This window comes from Nicotiana tomentosiformis, chromosome 1 (genome assembly GCF_000390325.3).
Source record: "Nicotiana tomentosiformis chromosome 1, ASM39032v3, whole genome shotgun sequence".
Taxonomy (NCBI): Eukaryota; Viridiplantae; Streptophyta; class Magnoliopsida; order Solanales; family Solanaceae; genus Nicotiana; species Nicotiana tomentosiformis.
In genome coordinates, this window is record NC_090812.1 from 154,103,878 (window position 1) to 154,130,059 (window position 26,182).

A 26,182-nucleotide genomic window follows, 5' to 3' on the forward strand; every position below is an offset into this window, starting at 1 on the left:
CATATGGGGCAATCATCTTTTAGTGCACCTCCTGCATGGGTTTCTTATAGTGGTTATTCCAGTTATTAGGCATATAATCAGTACCAGGAGCCATGCCCGCAGAGGGGTTATTATGAGTGTGGCAATATTAAGCTCATCATGAGAGATTGTCCCAAACTCGGGAGAGGTGGATTTCATCATATCACTTAGGCTATGGGCTCAATTCTAGTTTCTACTCTACCTGTACAGCCAGCTAGGGGTGGAGCACAGGTGGGTAGAGGTTGCCCTAGAGGGGGAGGCCCTGTCCATTGATATGCTTTCTATGGTAGGGTTGAGGCCGTTGCACCAGATGGTGTCATTAAAGGTATGGTTTTGATTTGTCATAGTTGAGCATCAGTCTTATTTTGATCTGGTCCTGTTTATCGGAGTGATTCCTCCTATCTTGCTTAACATATGGTTGTGTTTCATGATTTTTGTACTCTACTTATGTGTTTACCCCTGTTGAGAGATCCTATAGTGGTAGCCTGTGTCTATCATTTTATTTTGTTCACTATTGAGAGTTATGAGACTAGGATGAATTTTCTGTTACTCATTATGGTAGGTTTTGATGTGATTTCTAGATGGTTTAGTTACGACTTGTGATTTGGGTGCTCTACCAGTATGGGAAGTCTGTTATGTGTTGGGATTTTGTTTCGCGGAATTGAGTTAGTAGAAGGTTTTGGTTGGTGTGATATGTATTCTACTTGTGATTTAGAGTTGAGGATGGGATTCTCATATTTCCATGTGGATTGATATGTTTGGACCGGGGTATGTGTCGCGGTGGAGTTATATTAGAATGAGATCCTTGTGATTAGTTCATATGTTTTGTTTCTCCCTTGTGGAATAGATTCGTAGTATGATACCGATGGAGAGTTGTGCATGTTGGACTTGTTCAATAGTACTCTCATATGTTTTTCTTTCCATATTCAGTCATATTCGAGTTGTGCATGTGAGTTTAGATTGCAAGGTTTGTGTCCCAGGTGGAGTTTGGTGTGACTTGTTGATTTGGGTGAGTGGTTATGAGATCTTCATGTTTCTTGCACTGTTATTAGCGTTTTGTAGGTTTGAGACAAGGTTTTAGTTGATATGAGGTTATTTGACGGTGTTGGATTCGATCATGGGCAGTTGTTGTGGTCAGAGATGTTGTTATAGGAATATGGGTGACATATTACATCGGGTTGTCATCTTTATTGGGTGTATGCATAAGTTGTTGCATCTGGTTGAGGTTGATACCTTGTTTTAATATGGGAATCGGGTTTTGGGGGGATGATCGGAAGTTGAAAATTTGGTTCTAAGGCTTATCGATATAGGTGGAGGGAATAATCTTCAGTTGAGATGGTGTGGGCGGGCTTATGTGGATTGGGGTGAAGTGGGATAACCCCCGAGTATATGTATGGTGATTTCATTTAGTGATTTCATGCCTTCGGAACCATTTTTGGAACGTTCGAGGATGAATGTTTGTTTAAGAGGGGGAGAATGTAATGACCTGACCGGTTATTTTGAGATTTAGCATTCCGTTCAATAGTTTAAGGTCTCGGGTAGCTTCGTATAGTGTATTATGACTTTCATGTATGGTCGGTTTCGGTTTCCATGCATCTCAGAGTTGATATGGTAGGATGATTCTCATTTCAGAAGCTTAAGTGGTCAAAGTTGACTGGAGTTTGACTTATGTGTAGACGACTCCGGAATGGCATTTTGATGATTCCAATAGCTTTGTATGGTGATTTTGGACTTAGGCGTATGTTCGGATTAGGATTTAGAGGTCCGTAGGTTAATTTGATGCATTTTGGCGAAAGTTAGAAAGTTGAAGGTTTTGAAGGTTGAGAGGTTTGACCGGGAGTTGACTTTGTTGATATCGGGTTCGAATTTCGATTTCGGCAGTTGGTATAGTTCTGTTGTGTCATTTCGGACTTGCATGCAAAATTTGAGGTCATTTCGAATTGGTTTGATAGGTTTCGATGCGAGTTTTGGAAGTTGAAAGATCATTATTTCGTTAGGCTTGAATTGAGGTGTGATTCATAGTTTTGATGTTATTTGATGTGATTTGAGGTCTCGAGTTGGCCCGTGTTATGTTTTGGGATTGGTTGGTATGATTGGATGGGGTTTTGGGGGCCTCGGGCGTGTTCCGGACGGGTTTCGAGTCATTTCCATGTTGAGGAGGTCTGGTTCTGGTGCTTCGTATCATCACATTTTGGAGCGCAGATGCGGAATCGCTTCTACGTGATTTTTGTCGCTTCTGCGAGTTCTTGCCTGATCAGGCTTTCCTCTTTTGCGGGTAGGCGAGCACAGGTGCGGGGTCGCTTCTGCGGGCAGGCGACCGCAAATGCGAGTTTTTTTTCTCAGGGTGACTGTTCGCTTCTGCGGAACATTTTACGCTTCTGCAGTATCGCAGATATGATTTCCTTTATGCAGATGCAGATTTGTGTCTGGTAGGCTATCACCGCATATGCGAGAGCGCAGATGCGCTTCTTTGTCCGCAAATACGGAATACCTGGGCAGCCTCATATATATCGAGGGTTTGGTTATTTTATCACTTTTGGAGTTAGAGATCTCAGTTTTGGGCTATTTTGGAGGAAATTTTACCATGTTGGATTGGGGTAAGTATTTTTTACTCGAATTTGGTTATATTTCATGATTACCTTTGTGTTTTATCATTTAATTAGTGATTTGAATTGGGAAAATTGGGAATTTTTGTAAAAACTTTCTACAATATAAAATGATGATTTGAAGGCCGATTTGATGTCGGAATTAGATAATTTTGGTATGGTTGGACTCGTATCGGCATGGGTGTTCGGATTTTATGAGTTTTATCGGTTTCCGAGGTGTGGCCTAGGATTAATTTTTGGGTTGACTTTCTGGTTTTCATTAAAGATCGAAGCTTTATTATCCGGAATTGATTCTTATAGCTTTTATTTATGATATTAAGTTATTTTGGCTAGATTCAAGCCATCTCGAGGTTGTTTCACACGAGAAGGTCATTTTAGAGTATTGATTTAGCTTATTTGAGGTAAGTATCTTGCTTAACTAGTGTTGGGGAACTACCCCTTTGGATTTGGGATTTATTGTATTATTTGAATTATGTGAAAGATGTATAGGTGAGGTGACGAGTGCGTACTCAGACTTATTTGTGGAAATTGACCAGTTTAGACTCTTAGGCTTCTTTCATGTATTTACGTGAAGTTGTTAGCACATGTTATATCTTTTATTTGTCAAGTTTGCTCTCACATGCTTTATTTGAAGTTGTTAGCACATGTCATATCTTTTACTTATCAAGTTTACTCTTATATGCTTTATTTGAAGTTGTTACCTCTTTTATTGTTATGTGACTTCCTTTATTGTTGAGTTATTCTTAATTGAAATTGTTATTACATGATATCCTCTCATGCCTATTTATTCTCATGCATTTAGAAGTAGTTGCTAGTTCATGCCATCTCTTTCATTGTTAGCTTGTGTCATATACTAGAATTCGAAGTTGTTCATTTCATGGAAATACCTTCATTATTGAGTTTATTCTTAAGAAATTAATTGAAGTTGAAGTTATTGAAAGTCAATAACCTGTTTTAGTTGAAGTTGTTGTTTAATGGGATATTATTCATTTGTTGAGTTATTTTCCCCTGTTCATTTTGTTGCTATTGAGATTTTGTACACGTCGTGTTTGAGCCGTGGACTATATGTTGTGGTGATATTGGTATTATTATTTTGGAAAGGTTATATAGGCACTTATGGTACGAGTTGATATGTTGTGTTGTTGTGTTATTAGCACATGTGAATTTGTTGTATGGATTGGTTGTTGTTATGCGGAGCATAAGGGTGGCATCTCACGGTTGTTGTTATGCGGTGCATTAGGGTGGCATCTCACTGTTGTGTTTATACGGAGCATAAGGGTGGCATCTCACTGTTGTGGTTATGCGGAGTATAAGGGTGGCATCTCACTGTCATTGTCTGGGCGGAGTGATACGGGTGGTTATCAGAGTGATATGGGTGGCTAATGATATTTTCAGGACGGAGTGATACTGGTGGCTATCGGAGCGATAAGGGTGTCTATTATGATATTATCAATATAGAGAGTGGCCATGTCAGGAATGATATGTGATGGGGGCACTATGTTGCTGATATTCGTGTGATAGTGTGATTTTCCTTTTGTATGTCATACACCTTACGTGACTTGTTGTGTTGCTTTCAATGAGCTACTCGATGTCTTTTATATTACTTGTTGATTTGGACTAAGATAGTACACTCACACAAGCATACACCGTAGAATGACACTTATACCAGTTCAGGAATATGAATCTTGACATTCATTGATCATTCCCATGTATTCTTGTATTATCTGCTTCCATTGTGACATTGAGCTTGTGACCACGTCAGGCGGATTGTGATAGTGAGTTTGTGACCATACCGGCCGGATTGTGATATTGAGCTTGTGACCACGCCGGCCGGATTGTGATTGTGAGCCTATGATCATGCTGGGGGGATTGAGATATTGGCATGTGAGTTGTCCGTGCGGTTGTGATTAGTAATGTGGGCACAAGGTGCCGTGAGCATATGATTTGTGGTTTGAGACTCGTGACATGTGATTATAAGATGAGGTATCTCGGAGTAATTCGTTGTGAGACTTGTGTTAGAACGGCTTGATTAATTGGTTGTTATGTGTTTTCCTTATTTGGTTTTAGTGGTACTTTAACGTTGTTCTTATTACCTTACTGTTTATATCACGTGTTGATTCTTGTTCTAATTTACTAATTCTTGCTTTCATTATTAGCTTTATACCTCTATATTGCAAAGGTTATTTTGACTAGTAGGTGTCTTGACTTGTACCTCATCACTACTCCACCAATGTTAGTATTGATACTTACTGGGTACCGACCGTGGTGTACTCATACTATACTTATTCATATTTTTGTGCAGATCTAGGTATTGGAGATATCGGACTTAGGCAAAGTTAGCTTCTTGATCGCGAGGATTCAAGGTAGAGTTGCTTAGTCATCATAGTCCCTTGGAATCCTTTCCCATTTTATTATACTATCAGATTGCTATCCGGCCAGCATTGTATTTTGATTTTTTAGATCTGTCTATGTATTTCGTTGTGAGACATGTGTTAGAACGGCTTGATTAATTGGTTGTCATGTGTTTTCCTTATTTGGTTTTACTGGTACTTTAACGTTGTTCTTATTACCTTACTGTTTATATCACGTGTTGATTCTTGTTGTAATTTACTAATTCTTGCTTTCATTATTAGCTTTATACCTCTATATTGCAAAGGTTATTTTGACTAGTAGGTGTCTAGACTTGTACCTCGTCACTACTCCACCAATGTTAGTCTTGATACTTACTGGGTACCGACCGTGGTGTACTCATACTACACTTATTCGTATTTTTGTGCAGATCCAGGTATTGGAGATATCAGACTTAGGCAAAGTTAGCTTCTTGATCGCGAGGATTCAAGGTAGAGTTGCTTGGTCGTCATAGTCCCTTGGAATCCTTTCCCATTTTATTATACTATCAGATTGCTATCCGGCCAGCATTGTATTTTGATTTTTGAGATCTGTCTATGTATCCAGCTAGAGTTCGTGATTCTGTATTACCTAGTCTTGGGAGGTTGTTGTGATTATTGCCACGCAGGCTTGTTCACCTTTATTTCGGTTTTTATATTAAACTCTGTTTTAAATATCATTGTTAAACTAGCTTAATTGTTGTAAGTAATTGGCTTACTTAGTCTTAGAGATTAGGTTCTATCACGACGCCTAAGGCTGGATTTTGCTAGTGGAAACCGAAGCATGTGCATGATGAGATAACTCTGTAAACCTCATAGAATACTCAAACATAGTCATACCCCTGGTGAAACTGTTCGAACTCGGTGCGCAACTCATCCCTGCGGGTTTGTGGAACAAACTCTCACAAGAAAAGATCAGAGAACAGGGACTAAGTAAGTGGTGATGTGACAGCTGGCCTGCTCGCCTCATAAGCCTTCCACGATTGATATACCGACCCCATCAGCTGAAAAGTGGTAAGGTCCACCCCGCTCAGCTCCATCGCACCCATAGTACATAGAATGTGGTGACACTGATCTAAGAAATTTTGTCCATCCTCAGAACCCATCCCCTGAACTGGGGAGAACGGAACTTATGAAACCTCTCCAAACTCTTCTGCCCCTCAACTGACACAACTGGTCATACCTCAGGCTGAACTGCAACTACTAATTGTACCGGCTCAACACCCGGTGTCTAATAAGCATGAGTCGGCTGCTCTGGTATATGATTGGCAAAATTCTGGGCTCCTCCTTCAGCCTGTAAAGTAGCTGGTACAACTGTAATCAACCCTACCTTAGCCAAAGTCCCAAACATGCTCAGGAAGTGTGCCAAGGTCTCTTAGAGCCCTGATGTAGCAATAGGCTGCTCATGTGCCTGTTCAACGTGCTTAGGCTCCTAATCCTTAACTAGAGCTGCTAGAGGCTCCAGAACTGCTGCTTTATCAGGTGCTCTAGCTGTAGCACGTTCCCCTCCTCGGCCCCAGCCTCTTACAGCTCTAGCAGGGGGCGCAGGTGTCTGATCATCCGATAAGCTAAATCGCGTCCTCACCATTTATGAGAGAATAGAAAGACAAAGGCTCAAACCCTAAAATCAATAAATTTGCACGATAAGGAATGAAAGAAGTGAAATCCTTCTAATAGTTCTGTAGCCTCTCGAAGATAAGTATAGATGTCTCCATACAGATCCACAAGACTCTACTAAACTTGCTCGTGACTCGTAGAACCTATGAACTTAGAGCTCTCATACCAACTTGTCACGACCTAAATCCCACCATAGGGGTCGTGATGGCACCTAGTCTGTAAAACTAGGTAAGACGATCACTTAGCAACATTAAAATCAATAAGACATGATATAATAAAGTTTAACATAAATGCAGAAATAAAGGCAATACAAGTCAAAACGGCGGTAATCAAAACATATCCCCAGAACTAGGTAGTACATAGTCACAAGCTCTAACAGAATATATGAGAATATCTCAAAATACAGTATTGTTTGAAATATAAAAATAGTAGAAATGAAGTAAAGAGGTGACTCTGAAGCCTGCAATCAGAACATGCAAGGATACTTTGAAGTCTCCAATATGCAGAATGCCTCACTGATAATCAGCCCGATCCGAAGTACCTGTATCTACACAAAAATGTGCAAAAGCGTAATATGAGTACACCACAATTGGTACCTAGTAAGTGTCAAGATTAACTTCGATGGAATAGCGACGAGGTTTAAGTCATGTGATATTCACTAGTCAAATAACTTGTGCAATATATCAAAGAAACCGACAACAACAAGTATAATTGAAAGCAACAACAGTAATCCCGTAGCATGTGTGATCACAACTCAATGTACTAAAACCCATCTTTGTCAACAAAATATTAAATAGGAGTGGGGCTTGTGATAGCATATCAAATACAAACAATAAATCAAAGTAGTACAAGACAAAAACCTTAAGAAACAAACATGCGATTAAAATATCAACCCCGTCTCAACACAAAAACAACATCAAGTAAGACACCCTGGAATATCGCATAACATCATCAACAACGCCACCCTTATTCTGCTGCATGTGTGCATAACAATGATATGCCTACCTTATTTCATCACATGCGTATATAGCCACTCTTATTTTGCCACGTGGGCACCCCGAGATAATGCCACCCTTATTTTGTCCCACGCACACAATAATAGACATAATCGCACGACAAAGACCTCGTGTTGACACCCCCAATCAATCCGCTCAATATGTCTACATGTGCCACAATATCACAAATAATAATATCATCAAGATATAAACTCAAAACTTATTAATAAAGTGCACGAAGACATAACAATAACATAGAGGTGCGTAGGGGGTGTTCAATAAATAAAGCATGACTATGGCTAAGTCACTGTAGTGATTATGATCATGAAGTTAAAAAGTGGTTTAAACATGTTTCATGTAAATTTCATTATCAATTTAAGGCATATTAATATCATACGGTCCAATCCAGTCATAAATCACATATAGTACTCGTGTACATGCTCGTCACCTCATGCACACGTCACTTTCCACATAACACAATTTGGAAATTTAGGCTAATTCTAAGGGATATTCCCCCACACAAGGTTAGACAAGATACTTACCTCAACAAGCCAAATCAGTACTCTAAAAATCCCTTCCCGTGTGAATCAACTTTCGGACGGCTCAAATCTAGTAAAAATAACTTAATAATATAAATAAAAGCCATAGAAAATACCCCAAACAATAAAGCTTTGATCTTGAACAAAAATCAAAAAATGAACTCGGACCTGCCTCCCAAAACCCGACAAAAGTCATAACTTCCGAACATTTATTCCAATACGAGTCTAACCATACAAGTTTCATCCAATTCCGACTCCAAATCGGGGTTCAAATCCCCATTTTTCATTGAGAAAGGTTTTAACTAAAATTCTCAATTTTTTCACTTAGATTCAACATTCAATTTCTAAAACCAAGGTTGGATTCATGAATAATAATCAAATCCGAATCAAAGACACTTACCCCAATTCAAATCGTGAAAATCTCCTAAAAATCGCCCAAATCCGAGCTCCTAATCTCAAAATATGATAAAATAACTCAAACCCTCTAATAGGATATTTAATGAACGTGCCCGGTTATACATTTCGAGATCGTGGGACCTACTTTGCAATCGTGAAGTATAAACTAAAAGTTGATCAAGAAAATACTACACGAATGAAATATCATGAACGCGATCGCGATACACCAACGCCCAAGCTTAGGAGAACACGGCACCCTTTCGCAAACGTGAAGGCTAAGCCATCTGACCTCCTCAGCCGGACCTAGACACTATGCGATCGCGACCCACAAGCACGAACGCAAAGCTTCAGTTGCCCATCTTCCGCGATCGCGACCTCACCTTAGTGAATGCGAAGAACAAAAGTCTACCAGCTACCAAACACCCCCCGCGATTGCAACGTCCCTTCCATAATCGCGATGAACACCAGCACACCAGAAGACAGTTGATCCAAAACAAGGGGAAATGGTCTAAAACCACTCCGAAACACACCTGAGGCCCGGGGACCTCATCTAATCATACTGACCAATCCCAAAACATAATACAGACCTACTCGAGGCCTCAAATCACACAAAATAACACCAAAACTACGAATCGCACCTCAATCCAAACTTAATGAACTAATCTGAATTTTCAAATTCAGAACTAACGTCGAACATGCCTAAACAACTCATAATGACCTCAAATTTTACACACAAGACATGAATCAACATACAAACCTATTCCAAGGCTCAGAATCTTAAACAAACATCGATAATCACAAAGTCAACTATGGGTCAAACTTATGAACTTCTAAACCTTCAAACTTCCAATTGTTGCCAACTAGAGCCAAATTAACCTAAGAACCTCCCAATCCAAATTCGGACATATGCCTAAGTCTAAAATCACCATCCGCACCTAACGGAACCATCAAGACTCCGATTCGAGGTCAAATATATAAAATTCAAACTTGGTCAACACTTCCAACTTAAGCTTCCAAAATAAGAACTAATTGTTCCAACTCAATCTGAAACCTCCCCCAGACCAAACCAACCATTCCCCCAAGTCACATAACAACAAAATACACCTACGGAAAGTATCAAATAGGAAAATGGGACTCAAATACATAAAACGACCGGCCTAGTCGTTACATAAATACGACACACTAACACGACATGTGTTGTGTTACTCACCCACATTTGAGTGCGTAAACTTGACTTTTTCTTACTCAAACACAATTGCAACTTGTTTTGTATTATTTGTCCCTCTCCCCTTTCTTCCCCTTTTTCTCCGGCGAATTACTATAGTTCCGTTAAGCCAGCTCCACTGCGTTTCACACCATAGAACATAGAAGAAAGTTTTTCCCTCGTTTGTCTTTTCTCATTTGGTATGTACTTTTGTCCGTTCTTCTCTTGTAAGACCCAAAACCATGAATTTGAAAAGATTATCAACATATGACTAATAATGTCTCTTAAAATATCTCAAATCAATGAACTCCTTTTGTACTTTTGTTTTCCTCCGCTTAGTAAAAACAGAGGACTAAAATTTTGTGCTCCATTGAGAGAACTAAATCAACATATTTTTCTTTCTCTTCTCCTCATCGAACTACAAATACTGTGAGAAATTATAAGAATTTTCAAAAAAAAAAAAATCAGAATCAAAGAAACCAATTATAGATGATAATAATAATCAATTAACCTTTTCAAAACAAAATTAATCTAAGTGTATTACTAATAAATGTTGAATCCAAACCACATATAAAATCCTTGACTTTGATCAAAGGAGTAAAGCATCCAAAAAACTAAAGCCATCTTATTCTCCTTTTCTCGAAGAAGTCGGGAGCTGGAGAAGGAAAAAGGGGCGAGAGTATGAGGGCTTTACTCATAGGTGAAGCAATGATTTAAAGTTTGTATTCTAAATTTTTCACTAAATTCATAGTTCATCTCAGTTACTAGATTCACAATTAAATATTTATACATATTTAATAAACCTTCTAATACAAATAATAATATCTAAACAAAAGCTACTGATATTTATCCAAATAAGTACCTAATACTCTATAGCTCTGCCAATGTCTTTACTCCGTCGTGGAAAGAGGTAGGGGAGAAGAAAAACCAAGGAGAGGGAGAACTGGTGGGTTTAGTTGACAAAAATTGTAAATGTGGTGGTTGAAGAACCAAGTAGGGGAGGAGGATATGGCAGCATCATGGTGGTTATGGGGGTGAGGAGGGAGATATGAGAGGGGGAAGGTGATGGGTCTGATTGTTGGGGACTGGAGGATTTGTAGATTCTAGGTGTATTTTTATTTACTGATGTGGCTCATTTTTAATTGGCTATTTTGCCACATAAGTCCCTTTTGCCACATAACTGTGCAACTAATATGTATATAAAGATAGATCCAAAATAGAAGAGCAAGACAAAACATAAATTAAAATAGAAGGCATTGAAATGTTATAGGTGTATACGGTGAAAACCGGTCTCAGAAGATGAGTAAATTAGGAAGCGACACGTGTCAATCAGTAGTGATTCAATCATATTGACACCGAATAAAAACCTGTTACTGGATAAGAAGAAATTCAAGATATGACCGTTGCAGAAACGTTACAGAAGACCCCAAGATTCCCCTCATCTTAATTAGCCTTTATTAGGCTGTTTTACCCTTTAATATTCTTTATTGCCTTTTTACGACCTTTTATTGTAGCATTAATATTAGTAATCAATTGATAGATCATAGATCTATTATAAATAGAGGTTTTCATTCTATTGTAAGATATCAAGAAACACTGATAGCAAAAGATTGGTATTATTTCTCTTAAATTTTACACAAGTGTTATCGAGATTTTCTAATTATTCTTGATTCCGCTGGAAACATTCTGAAGCACAGGCTTGTCTTTTCTTCAATTTTTTTTATTTTAATCTCTTTGTTCTTTATTACTTTATTTTATCGGATCAATTTAATATACGTGTCTATAAATCATGATATAAATTCAACTGTACCGTTTTTACAGTAAACAGTTTGGCGCCCATCATGGGGAATAGATAATTGTGGTGTTATTTTGATCTGTTCATCTTATAATGACGTTCTTTAAAAGTTTTTTTGTTTTAAGAATACTATAGTTATGGCATACAATGATATCAACAACTCGCTCAATGTTGGAACAAACTATAACGGCGAGCCCGTGGACAATCTCCATGATGGAAATCAACAGGATGGTTCAACTAGTGAAACTCGTCTCGATGGGAATGAGCCAACTTCTAACCGGGTAGAAAGAAAGATTCGACATAAGAGGAGTCCTACCCCTGATGATATGGATAGTGAGCCGGTGGCTATTATCGTAAAATGTCGAGAGCACAACAACGAAAAATTATGGACCATCTCTCAAGACAAGATCAGATAATAACTTAGCTTTAACAAGCAATATCGGGGGCTTCAGATAATTGAAATGGTGGAGTTTGAGTCCCTCTTGATATCCCTATAAATCAAATGGCACCAAGAACCGGTAACACCATTACCTGGGGGAAGTTCATAAAAAACAACAGACAAGCATGCGGTGTGGGCAGCAGATCTGGAAATAAAAACAATGCAAACGATTCTTTCAATTATGAACTCATGAGATGTATGAGAGAAATAAATTCTCAAATAAATCAGAAGGCTAAGGAATTTCATGCCCAGATAGATCAGTTCCCGAGAGCACCTCCGGTCCTAAAGGGCCCGGACTCGAAAAAGTATTTTCAATTGCTGTTCAAACCGAGTGCAGCTCCACAGTTAATTCCAAAAGGATTCAAGATGCTGGATATCCCAAAATATAATGGAACATCAGATCTACGGAAACACATTATAACTTATACTACAATTGTGAAGGGAAACGATTTGGCTCTACATGAGATCGAATCAGTCTTGTTAAAGAAATTTGATGAAACCCTAACAAAAAGGGCTTTCACATGGTATTCTCTTTTACCTGAACACTCAATTGATTCTTTTGAAATGCTTGCAGATTCTTTCATTAAATCTCATGCTCGAGCAAGGAAAGTGCAAGCTAAAAAAGCCGATATATTCAGAATTGCTCAAGGAAACTCGGAGTTGCTACGAGAGTTCGTGATAAGGTTTCAAAGGGAACGCATGTTATTGCCGGTAGTACCGGATGAATGGGCAACAAAAGTATTTACCAAGGGTCTCAATCCCTTAAGCTCTGATGCCTCGAGGAAGTTAAAGGAAAGTTTGTTAGAATTTCAAGCAACAACGTGGAAAGATGTTCATAATAGATACGAGTCAAAGATTCGTGTAGAATATGATCAGATATCAGTTTGAACTATACCCGTCGTGATCACGGACTGACATAAGGCAAGGGCGTACCCAAAGCGAGTTGCCAGAAAAATAACTTCGATGAAAGACAATAAAATCTACGGATGCTGGGGACCGTTGCATCAGAGCAATAGAAACCGCGACAATAAGTACCATCTGAAGATGGCTCCGGAACAATTCATACAGGATACCAGAGATAGACCGAACTGGCTCTGGAATAAAGAAAAGGACTGGGGACTGCCAGATCAGTCCCGAGGAAAAAGAAATCATAATAAAAAATCAATTAGACCCAATAAATATAAGCGCGATCGTAGTACTCTTGCAAGGTATTTTTGTTTATTTCCTGTAAACTGTTGTACATACAAAATTGTAAACACTTGTGTACGGTCATGGAATAGAATAAAGAAAAACTTTCACTATCTAAAAATATTCTCGTATATGTTTGAATGAACAAATTTATTCTTAATATTTGCTCATACTTATAAGCAAATAATCATTACAAATCCGAATATTTGTGCCCGGATGAACAGGAAACGTCCTCTTCATAAGCACCGTAAATATAAGGGCCCTCTCTTATGAAGCCATCCAATCAAATGGCTAAAGATTGTATGTCTTATTTCCCGATTGTAAAGCTAACCTGAATCATTAAATTCCCTGACTTTATCAAAACCAGAAGTACAAAATTCCTGGTCATTAACATCCCCGGTCTCAAAGGTTGGGAGGTTGTAAACGTTTTCGGGTATAACTAAAAATTCAAGAGTTAAAACTCAAAGAAAAGCTTTCGGATGCAATTAAAACCCCATGAGTGAGAAACTTAAAGAAAAGTTTTCGGGTATAATTAAAAATTCAAGAGTTAAAATTCAAAGATTAAAAGTTTTGGGTGAATACTAAAACCCCGAGATCAAGATTTCTGTGATTGTGGTACTTTTTCAACGCCAATCGATCATCAACGAAAGAATAATAAGTGGTGGAGTTGTCATTTGAATCCCTAAGTCTGCACTCTTTTTTTTTCGCCCGGTTTTCATCCCGATTGAATTTTTCCGGCAAGATTTTTAATGAGACAATAACGAGGGTGAAAAACTTTCACTTCCCGGTCACATCATAGTGAGTAACCAGAAAGTGTGGAGACTATTTGTATACGGTAAAAACCGGTCTCACAAGATGAGTGAATTAGAAAGCAACACGTGCCAATCAGCAATGATTCAACCATGTTGACACCGGATACAAACCTATGGCCGAATAAGAAGCAAATTCAAGATATGATCGCTGCAGAAACGTTACAGAAGACCCCAAGATTCCTCTCGTCTTTATTAGCCTTTATTAGGATTTATTACCCTTTAATATTCCTTATTGCCTTTTTACTATCTTTTACTGTAGCATTAATATTGGTAATCAATTGGTAGATCATAACTCTATTATAAATAGAGATTTTCATTTTATTGTAAGACATTAAGAAATACTGATAGTAAAAGATTAGTATTCTTTCTTTCAAGCTTTACACAAGTGTTACCGAGATTTTCTAATTATTCTTGATTCCGGTGGGAACATTCTGAAGCACAGTCTTTTCTTCAATTCTCTTTACTTTAATCGCTTTATTCTTTATTACTTTCTTTTATCGGATCAATTTAATTCACGTATGTATAAATCACGATACAAATTCAACGATATGTAAAAAAAATTAGGAGTGGTAGTTAATTACCAAGAACAACCACTTAAAATTTATCCAAGGAGATGTTGACACCGACTTTGCAAAACTACGTTTTTGGGCCATGCACGTGTAAGGAGAGTGGTTTGTTCCCCCACTTTTTCTTTTCCAGAACCTCAAACGAAAAATAAGAGATTTTGTGTTCTCTTTCTGGCTGACAAATAGGAAATTTTCATTCCACACCCTGTGCAAATTATACATTTGCATGTGGTGGGCGATTTTCAGCACTAATTTTACCAAAAAGATCCTTAGGATAGTCCAATTGAGTCACATCCGTCGGTTTATGCTCCCTATTTATAGTCCTCATTTCCAGATTTCCTTCACCTCTGTGCCATCCATATCTTCCTAACCAAAATTTCACACACAAACAAATATACACATAAATATAGGCTCTCTTCCTCATGTAGTAGAAGACTGTTTAGGTATCCTTCAACTTTATAGTGATGGCTCCATTTTCCGATCAAGTGACGAACAAATTGACTTCAAAATTACTTTCCAAGACGATGGCTCTGTCGTTTGGAAAGATTGCCTTTACGACGAAAAAAACAATCTCTATCTCCGTCTTTACAAACCTAAATTAGCAAATGTCACACCCATTTTTCTAACCCAAAAAAAAAGATAATGTGGATTAAAGGGTTTTTTCAATTAAAGTGACAAAATTGAGTAGGGATTATTTTGTTATTCAGAGTCGCCACTTGGAATTGATATTTGGTGTTCCAAGTCACCTTTTATTTGAATCCCTAGTCAAAGGAAGGTTTGACTCTATTATTATTGGTCTGCGAAAACAAAGTCCGGGTAAGGAATTCTGTTGACCGGGGAGAAGGTATAAGGCATTCCCCGAATCCCGTGGTTCTAGCACGGTCGCTTTATTGACTACAACTTGGCTTGAATTAATTTTGGATAAATTGTGATTTATTGGTTTTCATGTTTTATCTATCCACTTTTAATTATTCAAATATGGAATTATCTTTGAAACGAATCACGTGTGTGAATTCATTTTTTATTGTGCCAAAATCAATGTCACGCGTACGTATACACAATTAATAACATTTATTATTAAGATTGTTTTTGATTAAAAGTTGCGCGGACGCGTACCTTGATTTATTTTGGGATCATAGTTACGTCACGCGAACGTATACATAACCACGATAATGGATTAAAGCACGCCTAAATCAAACTACGATTGTTCATGAATTATTTTCTTAAACTACTTTGAGATTTTTGTATGGGTCATGATTTATGGAATTATTTGGAGAAGCATGTATATTAGTAATTTACCAAACTAATATGTGAAGTATTTTAGTTCTTTGAGTTAAGAATTAGTGTATTCGAAACACATATACATTTTTAATACTGAGTGTACACCTAAACCAACTGACGCAATGAAAGTTCGTTTGCCTTAAGACCCAGTAGTTAAAGAAAACGGCTCAATTAATGATTTTCACATTTTTGAATCAAATGGCCTAATTTCCTAACTAACGGATGATTCACTACTCTAACAGATGTTCTCAAAACTTCACTGCTACAATCTAATATATGCAGATTCTTTCAACAAATTTATTAATTATATTTTATCATGGTTTTATCATCAAAACAGATCCTCCACTCTTCCAAACTAATCATGAAATCAAACGAAAGCTAACGAGCTATTTCAACAAGACAAAAATAAACAAACAAAAATGAAATCCTAATAAATACCAGCAAATCAATATGAACCAACATTTAAACACACGATCAGCGAATCAAGGCAGGAACCTGCTTGAAGATGAAACAGTGCATGCTATGGTGAAAATAGATGAAAAGTAAAAGATGAACCTCAATGACTTTCTTCTGTATTTGATTTATCAAACAAAGCTCCAAGTGAATAATCCGACAGCACACGTTGCTCTGAATTGAAGACAGGACTTTTGACCGGAACTTCGACTAACGACCTCGACTTCGAACCAAAGAGAACCTCGACTTGACTCAGAAGCTTTAGCTATTTTGGACTCAATTTACGGCTGGGCTTGGGATGGATTTTAAAGGTGATTCATGGCTGATTTTGCTAAGTTTCGGCTGGAAAACAGAGTTGCTTCTTTCTGGGTTTTAGAGCTAATTTTGGGACTTTATTATTTTTTTTTTATTTTTTTTTTATTTTTGGGTGCTAAGTGCTTTTGGGTATGTGTATTTTCAGAGATGTGAATCTGTGTGTTTTAGCCGTGAGAATGAAATCCGTCCGGGTAAAAATGAGATCGTCCGGTTCTTTTTCAAGGGGGAGGGATCCGTTCCTTCTTCTTTTGGGAATAAGGAAGATGTGGGGGGTTGTGGGGACAAAGCATGGGGGACAAAGCAAGCATGGGGGGGACAAAGCATAAAACATGGGGGAGACAAAGCATGGGGGGACAAAGCATAAAACATGGGGGACAAGTATGGGGGACAAGCATGGGGGACAAAAGAAAATGGAGTGGGGACACATCTGGGAAGAAGGGAGCTGGAAATATTCAAGCACGGTAAAAAATTAGGTGCTCACAGCATGCCCCTCTTTACTTGAAAACATTAAAAGTTTTCAGGCAAAGATAAAGTGAGTCGTGTGACTAAATTTTGACCATATCATTACTCAAAAGAGGAAGAAAAATAAAAGAAAAGGGTGCAACCGAGTCCTGGTTTTGGACTGCCTACATATCCCGGGTTATAAGGGAATCAGGTCGCGTGTATTTCAAGAATAGTGATGGAATGATGAGTTGGAGTGTCGAGTGAGGTTCCGTCGAGGCTCCGGTCTGTGGTCTTGCTATTACATCAAAATTGAAAGAAACTAAACAAGCCTATCAACTATGAGTTACAGAATTCCTATCTATAAGTCTTCTGAACCTTGATCTTGAGTCTTGGCTGGTTGTTCATGCGGACTCTGATCTGAACTTTCATGCTTGCTAGCTGTAGGTGCTAGTTCATTCTTCTACGGCTTCTTCTGAGCAAGACGGGAAATGTGAAGCTCGTAACTTCAGTCATGTCTTGAGTAGTCCATATCCTTTCCATCTGCTTCTGCATTTTGATTCACTTCTTTTTCTTTTCTTTTCTTTATTCTGGATTGAGACTTTTTCTTTTGTTCATCTCGAACACTGTGCCTCGCGGTAAAACCTGCTCAGACATCACAACAAACAAACGAACGAATTTTTTCTGCCCCAGTTTTCACTAGGAAAATTTTATGAGTTATTGTAACAAAAATTCTAAACTACTTCTTTATTGAAAGAAATAAAAGAACAGGAATGGTGTACCCTGAAAAGGTCATGATGATTTTTTTTTTATTGTCCCAAAAAAATGTCTCAACTAAGGATTTGTGTACCTTATGTTGGGAAACTATGGTCAGAGAATAGGATACCCTATATTGACAATGATACCGGGGAGTGGTGTATCCTGCTTTTAAAATCAAATCAACTAGAGAGTGGTGTACCATATGTTGGAGAACACAACAAAGAATTGGTGTACCCTATACTAGTAAGGAGATCAGGGATTAGTGTACCCTATATTGGTAAGGAAATGTAATCAGGGGATGGCGCCATGTATTACTGAAAAGGAAATATAACCAGGGGTTGGTGCCCTGTAGTACTGAGAAGGAAATGTAACCAGGGGTTGGCGCCCTGTATTACTGAAAAGCAAATGTAACCAGGGGTTGGCGCCCTGTATTACTAAAAAGAAAATGTAACCAGGGGTTGGCGCCCTGTATTACTAAAAAGAAAATGTAACCAGGGGTTGGCGCCCTGTATTACTAAAAAGAAAATGTAACCAGGGGTTGGCGCCCTGTATTACTTAAAAGAAAATGTAACCAGAGGTTGGTGCCCTGTATTACTGAAAAGGAAATGTAACTAGGGAGTTGGTGCCCTGTATTACTGAGAAAAAGAATGTTGAATCCCCTTGGTGAAAAAGTTCTACCTGGGTTAAACTATGAAAAGCAAGCTTGAGTGAAGAGTACTTCTACCCGGAACTATGTGCTGGATCCCCCTAGGCGAAAAAGTTCTACCTGTGTTAAGCGACGAAAAGCAAACCTGGGCGAAGAGTACTTCTACCCGGAAATATGAGCTGGATCCCCCTAAGCGAAAATGGTCTACCTGGGTTAAGCTACAAAAAATAGCCTGAGCGAAGAGTACTTCTACCTGGAACTATGTGCTGGATCCCCCTAGGCGAAAAAGTTCTACCTGGGTTAAGCGACGAAAAGCAAGCCTGGGCAAAGAGTACTTCTACCCGAAAATATAAGCTGGATCCCTTTTAGGCGAAAAGGTTCTACCTAGGTTAAGCTACATAAAACATCCTGAGCAAAGAGTACTTCTACCCGGAACTGTGAGCTGGATCCCCCTAGGCGAAAAGGTTCTACCCGAGTTAAGCTACGTAAAACATCCTGAGCGAAGAGTACTTCTACCCGGAACTATGAACTGGATCCCCCTAAGTGAAAAGGTTCTACCTGGGTTAAGCTACGAAAATAACCTGAGCGAAGAGTACTTCTACCCGGAACTATGAGCTGGATCCCTCTAGGCGAAATGGTTCTACCTGAGTTAAGCTACGTAAAACATCCTGAGCGAAAAGTACTTCTACCCAAAACTATGAGCTGGATCCCCCTAGGCAAAATGGTTCTACCCGAGTTAAGCTACGTAAAACATCCTGAGCGAAGAGTACTTCTACCCGGAACTATGAACTGGATCCCCCTAAGTGAAAAGGTTCTACCTGGGTTAAGCTACGAAAATAACCTGAGCGAAGAGTACTTCTACCCGGAACTATGAGCTGGATCCCCTAGGCGAAATGGTTCTACCCGAGTTAAGCTACGTAAAACATCCTGAGCGAAAAGTACTTCTACCCGAAACTATGAGCTGGATCCCCTAGGCAAAATGGTTCTACCCGAGTTAAGCTACGTAAAACATCCTGAGCAAAGAGTACTTCTACCCGGAACTATGAGCTGGATCCCCCTAGGCGAAATGGTTCTACCTGGGTTAAGCTACAAAAACAGCCTGAGCGAAGAGTACTTCTATCCGAAACTATGAGCTGGATCCCTCTAGGCGAAATGGTTCTACCCGAGTTAAGCTACGTAAAACATCCTGAGAGAAAAGTACTTCTACCCGAAACTATGAGCTGGATCCCCCTAGGCAAAATGGTTCTACCCGAGTTAAGCTACGTAAAACATCCTGAGCGAAGAGTACTTCTACCCGGAACTATGAACTGGATCCCCCTAAGTGAAAAGGTTCTACCTGGGTTAAGCTACGAAAATAACCTGAGCGAAGAGTACTTCTACCCGGAACTATGAGCTGGATCCCTCTAGGCGAAATGGTTCTACCTGAGTTAAGCTACGTAAAACATCCTGAGCGAAAAGTACTTCTACCCGAAACTATGAGCTGGATTCCCCTAGGCAAATGGTTCTACCCGAGTTAAGCTACGTAAAACATCCTGAGCGAAGAGTACTTCTACCCGGAACTATGAACTGGATCCCCCTAAGTGAAAAGGTTCTATCTGGGTTAAGCTACGAAAATAACCTGAGCGAAAAGTATTTCTACCCGGAACTATGAGCTAGATCCCCCTAGGCGAAATGGTTCTACCTGGGTTAAGCTACAAAAATGGGAGGTATGAACAGTAGTGATGCATGCTGCAAATAAAGGAAAGTTGAGGTTTCGCGAAAACTTACCTTTGGTGACATTCGCCCTTTGAAAATTGCCATTCTGCACTGCTTTGATCCTGCTTCAAACAAAGAAAAATTTGTGAGTTTTTTAAAGTGGTGGTCGGTTTGTGGCCTTGATGCCCTTAGTAGTTTGAATTCACCCCTCCGCTGTCGAAGAACTTATTTTGTCAGTGTGATACCGAGGTTCCCGAATACTCTGTATCGCTTTCTAGAGACATTGTCTTTCTGACGTTGCCCCTGGCTGTTTCATACCCGGATGTCCATGGTACCGCTAATCCTTGTCCCTAAGGCAAAGCAATTTTCCTTTAAAATCAAACTTAGTTGTCTTTCACCTAGAACCAATGTTTGTCTGTAGTGCTTATCAACTTTTCCCATGAAGCAAGTCTTGCTTAAGCGACCTTTTCAGTTTCTTTGAGACACTTTGTCCGCCTTATCAAAAGGGATCACATATGGATTCCTGCCTTTGTCAATGCCGTATATGCTCCAAATTATGCTTGGTATTACGGGGAAACTGTAGCCAGGTGGCAGCCATTTTTGCTTTGCTTTTGATGCGAGATTAGACCGAAAGAGAAACATAAGGAAATGTATGGTGCTAGAAAGTTAAAGGAAGGTTATGAGTACTATAAATAGATATGTGTAGGTCGCAAGCTAAAGTATGGTAGAGCAACAAGATTATTGAGAAGGTGACGATAATATGTAAGGCCTCAAAATTAAGCCCATCAAAACAAGAGAGCTGATGGTTTCCGTATGTTATAAAAAAAAAACTAAGTATAGCCTGAATGAACTCAGAGGAGTCTAAGACTATGAGCAATTTGAAGAGATAAAATGTTGCCCTGGTAGTAGAATAATGGTGTAATTGTAATATATAAGAGTTAAGGCCATTGATTGGTTAATGATTCAAAGAGAAGGGATCTCATAAATTGCATGATATTATAATACCCCTCATAGGATGAATCACGTTGGGATGCGATGAAATATAGTTATTGAAGTATAGTATCGCCCCTAGGTGGATCGAGCAAATAACTTCAGATGTTCCCTAATGAGACGTGATCCCTAAGGACAATGTATTACATAAGAGGTTTCAATTTATCAATGGTAGATTATAGATCAACATTAAGGTGAATCAACAATAGGCAGATAAAAGTTCGAAAGTATGAGATGATAGCAGGCCTTCATTTTAAAGATGAACAGTAATGATGAAGACCTAAAGGACTTAGATTTATACATATAGGATAAGAAGCAAGAGGTAACATGGAGTTGGGTATCAAACCTCGGCAATAATAAACTGAAGTAAGTGTGATAGTGTAGTATAACCTACCTAGATGTAGTAAATCCAATATGATATATTTACAAGGCTACGAAACAAGATATCGCAACAGTCGTAAGTTTGACAAATTACCGAACAAAGAACTTTAATACACCTATATACACCAGGAGGAACAACTTGTCATAGTTCTATATATGTTCCCAAAGTGAGGCCTAGAGATTGGATAAAAGCTGGAGGAAAAGGAACAGAAGAGTCACATAGGCACATATACAAGGAAAAAGTCGTACAGGATGCATGACAGAAGGTCGCAATAATTATGAGGTTGGAAGGATTCAGACCATAAGTCGTGGTGTCAAAAAGAGGCCTAAAGGGGGGGAATGCCCTGGCCTATGAATTTATTCATAGAACAGTTGCCTAGATGGAAAGGCCAGCAATAAATTATTTATGAGAGCTATAGGTTATGAGACTGATATGTGCACTAGTCAACATTCGAGGACGAATGTTCCAAAGGAGGAAATGATGTTACAACCCATGTTTTCGTACGTACGAGTACGTCGTAAGTCAATTGATGTAAGCTCAGAAATGAAATCATATTTGAAAAGTTTACAAAGTAAGTTAATCATATTACCTCGAAGGTTACAAATATTGAAGATCATGCACAACAAGTACAAAGATGGTTGGAAGATTCAAAAGCTAAAGGAATTGAAAAACATAATGTTTCGTCGAAAATCGACAAATTGGAAATGTTATAGCATGTACTTTTGGAGTGAGACTAGGGTGTTTAACATGATAAGGAAGCTATGATATGATTTATGTTAGTCGAATGATAGTCGTGTGTTATATTTTGAAGTCAAGCGAGTGGTGGAACAAAAGTCGATGAAAGTCATCACAAGTTACGTTCATAAGTTTTACTGAAACTTTGGGTCCAATGTAACTGACATTTTATCCCAATATACGTAGAGTAATGGGGTGTTCCACCCATCAAATTAAATATCTATGAGTCTATTTTCCAACGCATTAAACCGTTTGTTAATACGACATCTGAGTAGAGAGATATGGGAGTTTTTCCGAGACTGCGCAGACTTTCACCTACTTGCTTAAACGAAATCCAAAAATGGGCCTCTTCGGGTCGTCCAAAAATGGGCCAGTTCAGGTCATTCAAAGAGGACTTTTTAAAGTCTTATCCCCTTCATATATTAGGTTGATAATAGAGAAAAATAACCAGACTTAATCTCTGCAAAACTCCTCCCAAAAATTTCCCCCAAACCCCAATTGATTTTTTCTCCCTTTCAAGTTCTAATTGAAGGTAAAGCCTAGAGTTTGAAGAACCAAGTTAGGAGCTGAGTTATCCAACAAATAAGGTAAGTTTACTACTCTCTTTCATCCATTTTTTTCTGCTGTATATGCATAGTAAGTCGTTCTATATTTGTAAGAACTCACGGGACGGTGATCGGAAGCTGTGAGTTTGAGTTATTCACTTGTAGCGGACTATTTTGTGGACTGTTTTATGGACTATTTTGTGGTGTTGTTGGGAAGCGTGTTTTACTACTATTTTGTGGAGTTTTGGAGGAGTAAGTGTGTGGAGAAACACCACATAAATGCAAGATGTTGGGCTGGTCGTTCATCGTAACAATTTCGGGTTGTTGACACTACTACGGTGGTCGTTTTGTGTATGAAGAGATTGGGTTGTATTGGGCTATTTTGTAGTATTGTGTGGTGTGCATAAGGTTGGAAACTAATGTATATATGTTGTTATTGTTGTTTTGGTGTTGTGGTGTTATCTTGAATTTGGAGGAAGTAAAGATTATAGGGGAGATGCTGTCCGTTTTAATACAAAATAAGTTTGTCGTTCGTTGTGCGTTAGTTGTACCTTTCGTAACTTAATGATAGTATTATTATCATTGTTGTAGATTAAGGTGAGAAGAGGCGAGTTCAAGTTGGTGATTGGAAAGATTGTGATAAGGTATGTTAAGGCTAAGCCTTCATTCATTTTGGCATGATCTCGTAGCTACATGCGTTAGTAATGAGACATAAAGAGAAGTTCGTATTCATGAATTTATTCACATTATTCTAGTCTCATAAGTTACAATATTATTCCTTATCGAGACTCTATATTCAATTTAGTATTGTCTTCTTCCAGTCAAGAGAGCAGCAAGCCTATATATACAGTATTACAGTATTTTCATTACCATCGAGCTATAATCGATGGGCAGGCCCCTATTGGGCAATCTCTGATCAGATGGTAAGTTATATACCGAGCCTACTGTGGCCGAGCGCCTATGAGCGAGCCCAGAATGGCCGAGATATAGAGCCTAGTATGGCCGAGCGCCTATGAGCGAGCCTACTACGGCAGGGCAGTTACACATACCGAGCCTTATAAGGCCGGACAACTATTTTACATACTATATGGAGAGAGTTGAGTCAGTATCAGTAGGTAAGCATATCTTCATATTATTTTTGACTCCCAGTTACATTCCGTTATTATATCATCAATTCAGTTTCAGCTTTCAGTTATTTTGTTGCCTTACATACTCAGTACTTTATTTGTACTGACGTCCCTTTGCTGGGGACGCTACATTTCATGCATGCAGGTCCTGATAGACAGTTGGATAGACCTTCCCAGTAGACAGAGCCAAATATCAGCTTGGTTGGTAAGCTCCACTTCCCCGGAGTTACTAGGTCTAGATCTTGGAGTCCGTTTTATATATATACAGGTTTGATGGGTAGGTCGAGGCCCTGTCCCGATCATGATACAGTTCAACTATCTCTAGAGGCTTGTAGATAAGTCCTGTATAGTTTGTATAACACTATATGAGTTTTTGGGTATGTTTACCCCTTAGATGAGACAGACGATATTTTCAGATGATTCAGAATATGGCCTCATCGGCGTAGGTTGAGGGTTATTCCTCTAGAGTTCACATTTACAGAGTGGTACGCTCGAGCCGAGTATGGTACCGGGTGTCGGCCATGCCCCTTCAGGTTTGGGGCGTGACATGGCCTTTCTATAATTCTACTCAAAAGCTACTAGTACACTTTTTGGCCTTTTTATGGTTCCACTCAAAAGCTACCCCAACTCTCACCTTACTCTTCTAGCGACTTAGGTGCTTTCTCATGTAAATGTTCAACAAGACTCAACTAAGATTAAAGTGGGAATCGGCTAGTAATGTTGTGCCAAAGAAAAGGTTTATAGGCTCAAATGAGTTATCTAAGGATAATTTATTTATGGTGGCATAATAATTCAATGGACAATCAAAGAAATGCCTATTTCATCCCCTAGACTCAGGAAACCTAATTATTTCGCTTCGACTAACACGTGGGGCAAGTTCTAGATTAACACAGGATAGCACATAATACATTCTAGACCTCACATAACACAATGCACGTGACCCATTCGGGGTAGTTCCATTCCAACTCTTAAGTTAAAGCAAGGAATCACATAGGCAAGAAAAATTAAGCAATAAGCACTACATGAACAACGAGTCAAGAAACTGAGAGAAGGAATCACAGACAGGCTATTCAATCTACTTAAGACATCAAATTTCATCAAAACATGTAGGGAATGGTAACTTTTATGCTAAGGCCTAACTATGCTAGCATCCAACAGGTCAAAAGGCACATATGAACACTTAAGTTGTCTTCCTTCAGTTCTATTCTAAAACAAATTACTCGGTTCAAGTTAAATTCCATGGAAAGAAAAAAATACAAGGGATTATTACTACCTAAGGAAAATAAAAAGATATATTTTATATTTTAGTTTTTTAGTTTTATTTTATTTTAATTTAGACTCTAATCACTCAAGAAAATTATCTAGGAGATCCATAGTCGGTAAAAGTCTAACTTCTTTTGTACTTTTTTTTCAAATTTTTTTTCTTTAATTAAACTAACACAACTAAAATAATATAAAAAAATTTCTCATCCCATACTTAAAATTGTGCATTATCCCCAGTTATACTATAAATAATAGAGGGGTAAAAGAAACTCCCTGGTAGGTCAAAGGCTAAAGCATTAGCAGCTCATGAGGTACTCACACTTCTCCCAGGATTGGTCCCTTATAGGGCTGTTCAAAACCGAACCGTAACTGATAACCCATCTGTATAATTGGAGGGAGGAAGACGAGGGTTATTTAAGCATTGAGTTTGGCAACGGATATTCTTTTGACAATGACTAAGTTTTTAAAATTTGCAATAGCTAGTTTTTTGACTTATTTAATAAACTTAAAAATTAAACGGAAATTAGAAAACTAAGTAAAGAATTATATAATATTAAAACAAAAAACTTGTAATGAAATATTCTAGTAATTATAAATTTATAATAGAGTTATAATTTATTTATTATAATTTCAAGCCATTAAGTAACTAAATAAGAGTGTAAGACAATTCATAAAAAAATTCAACGCTTAGAGCCTTTTATTTTATTAATATAACTTTCAAATCTCACATACAAATATAATTCTTTTGAAGAGCACCTAATTTATGCAGCCACCTTCTAGGAAGGGTTCTATTTGAACTAGGCCTCTTAGTAGCCAATTACAAATTATCATACTAATATTTGTAAGCTCCTATATAATTTCGTTGTAACTTATCTATAATTTCTCTCGGACATTGTTCTGGAATTGGCAAATGTTGATTGATGTTCCATGAGTTCCATGTCGTCATAGCTCCCAGTGCTAAGTATCTCATTGTATTCTTCTTCTTCCC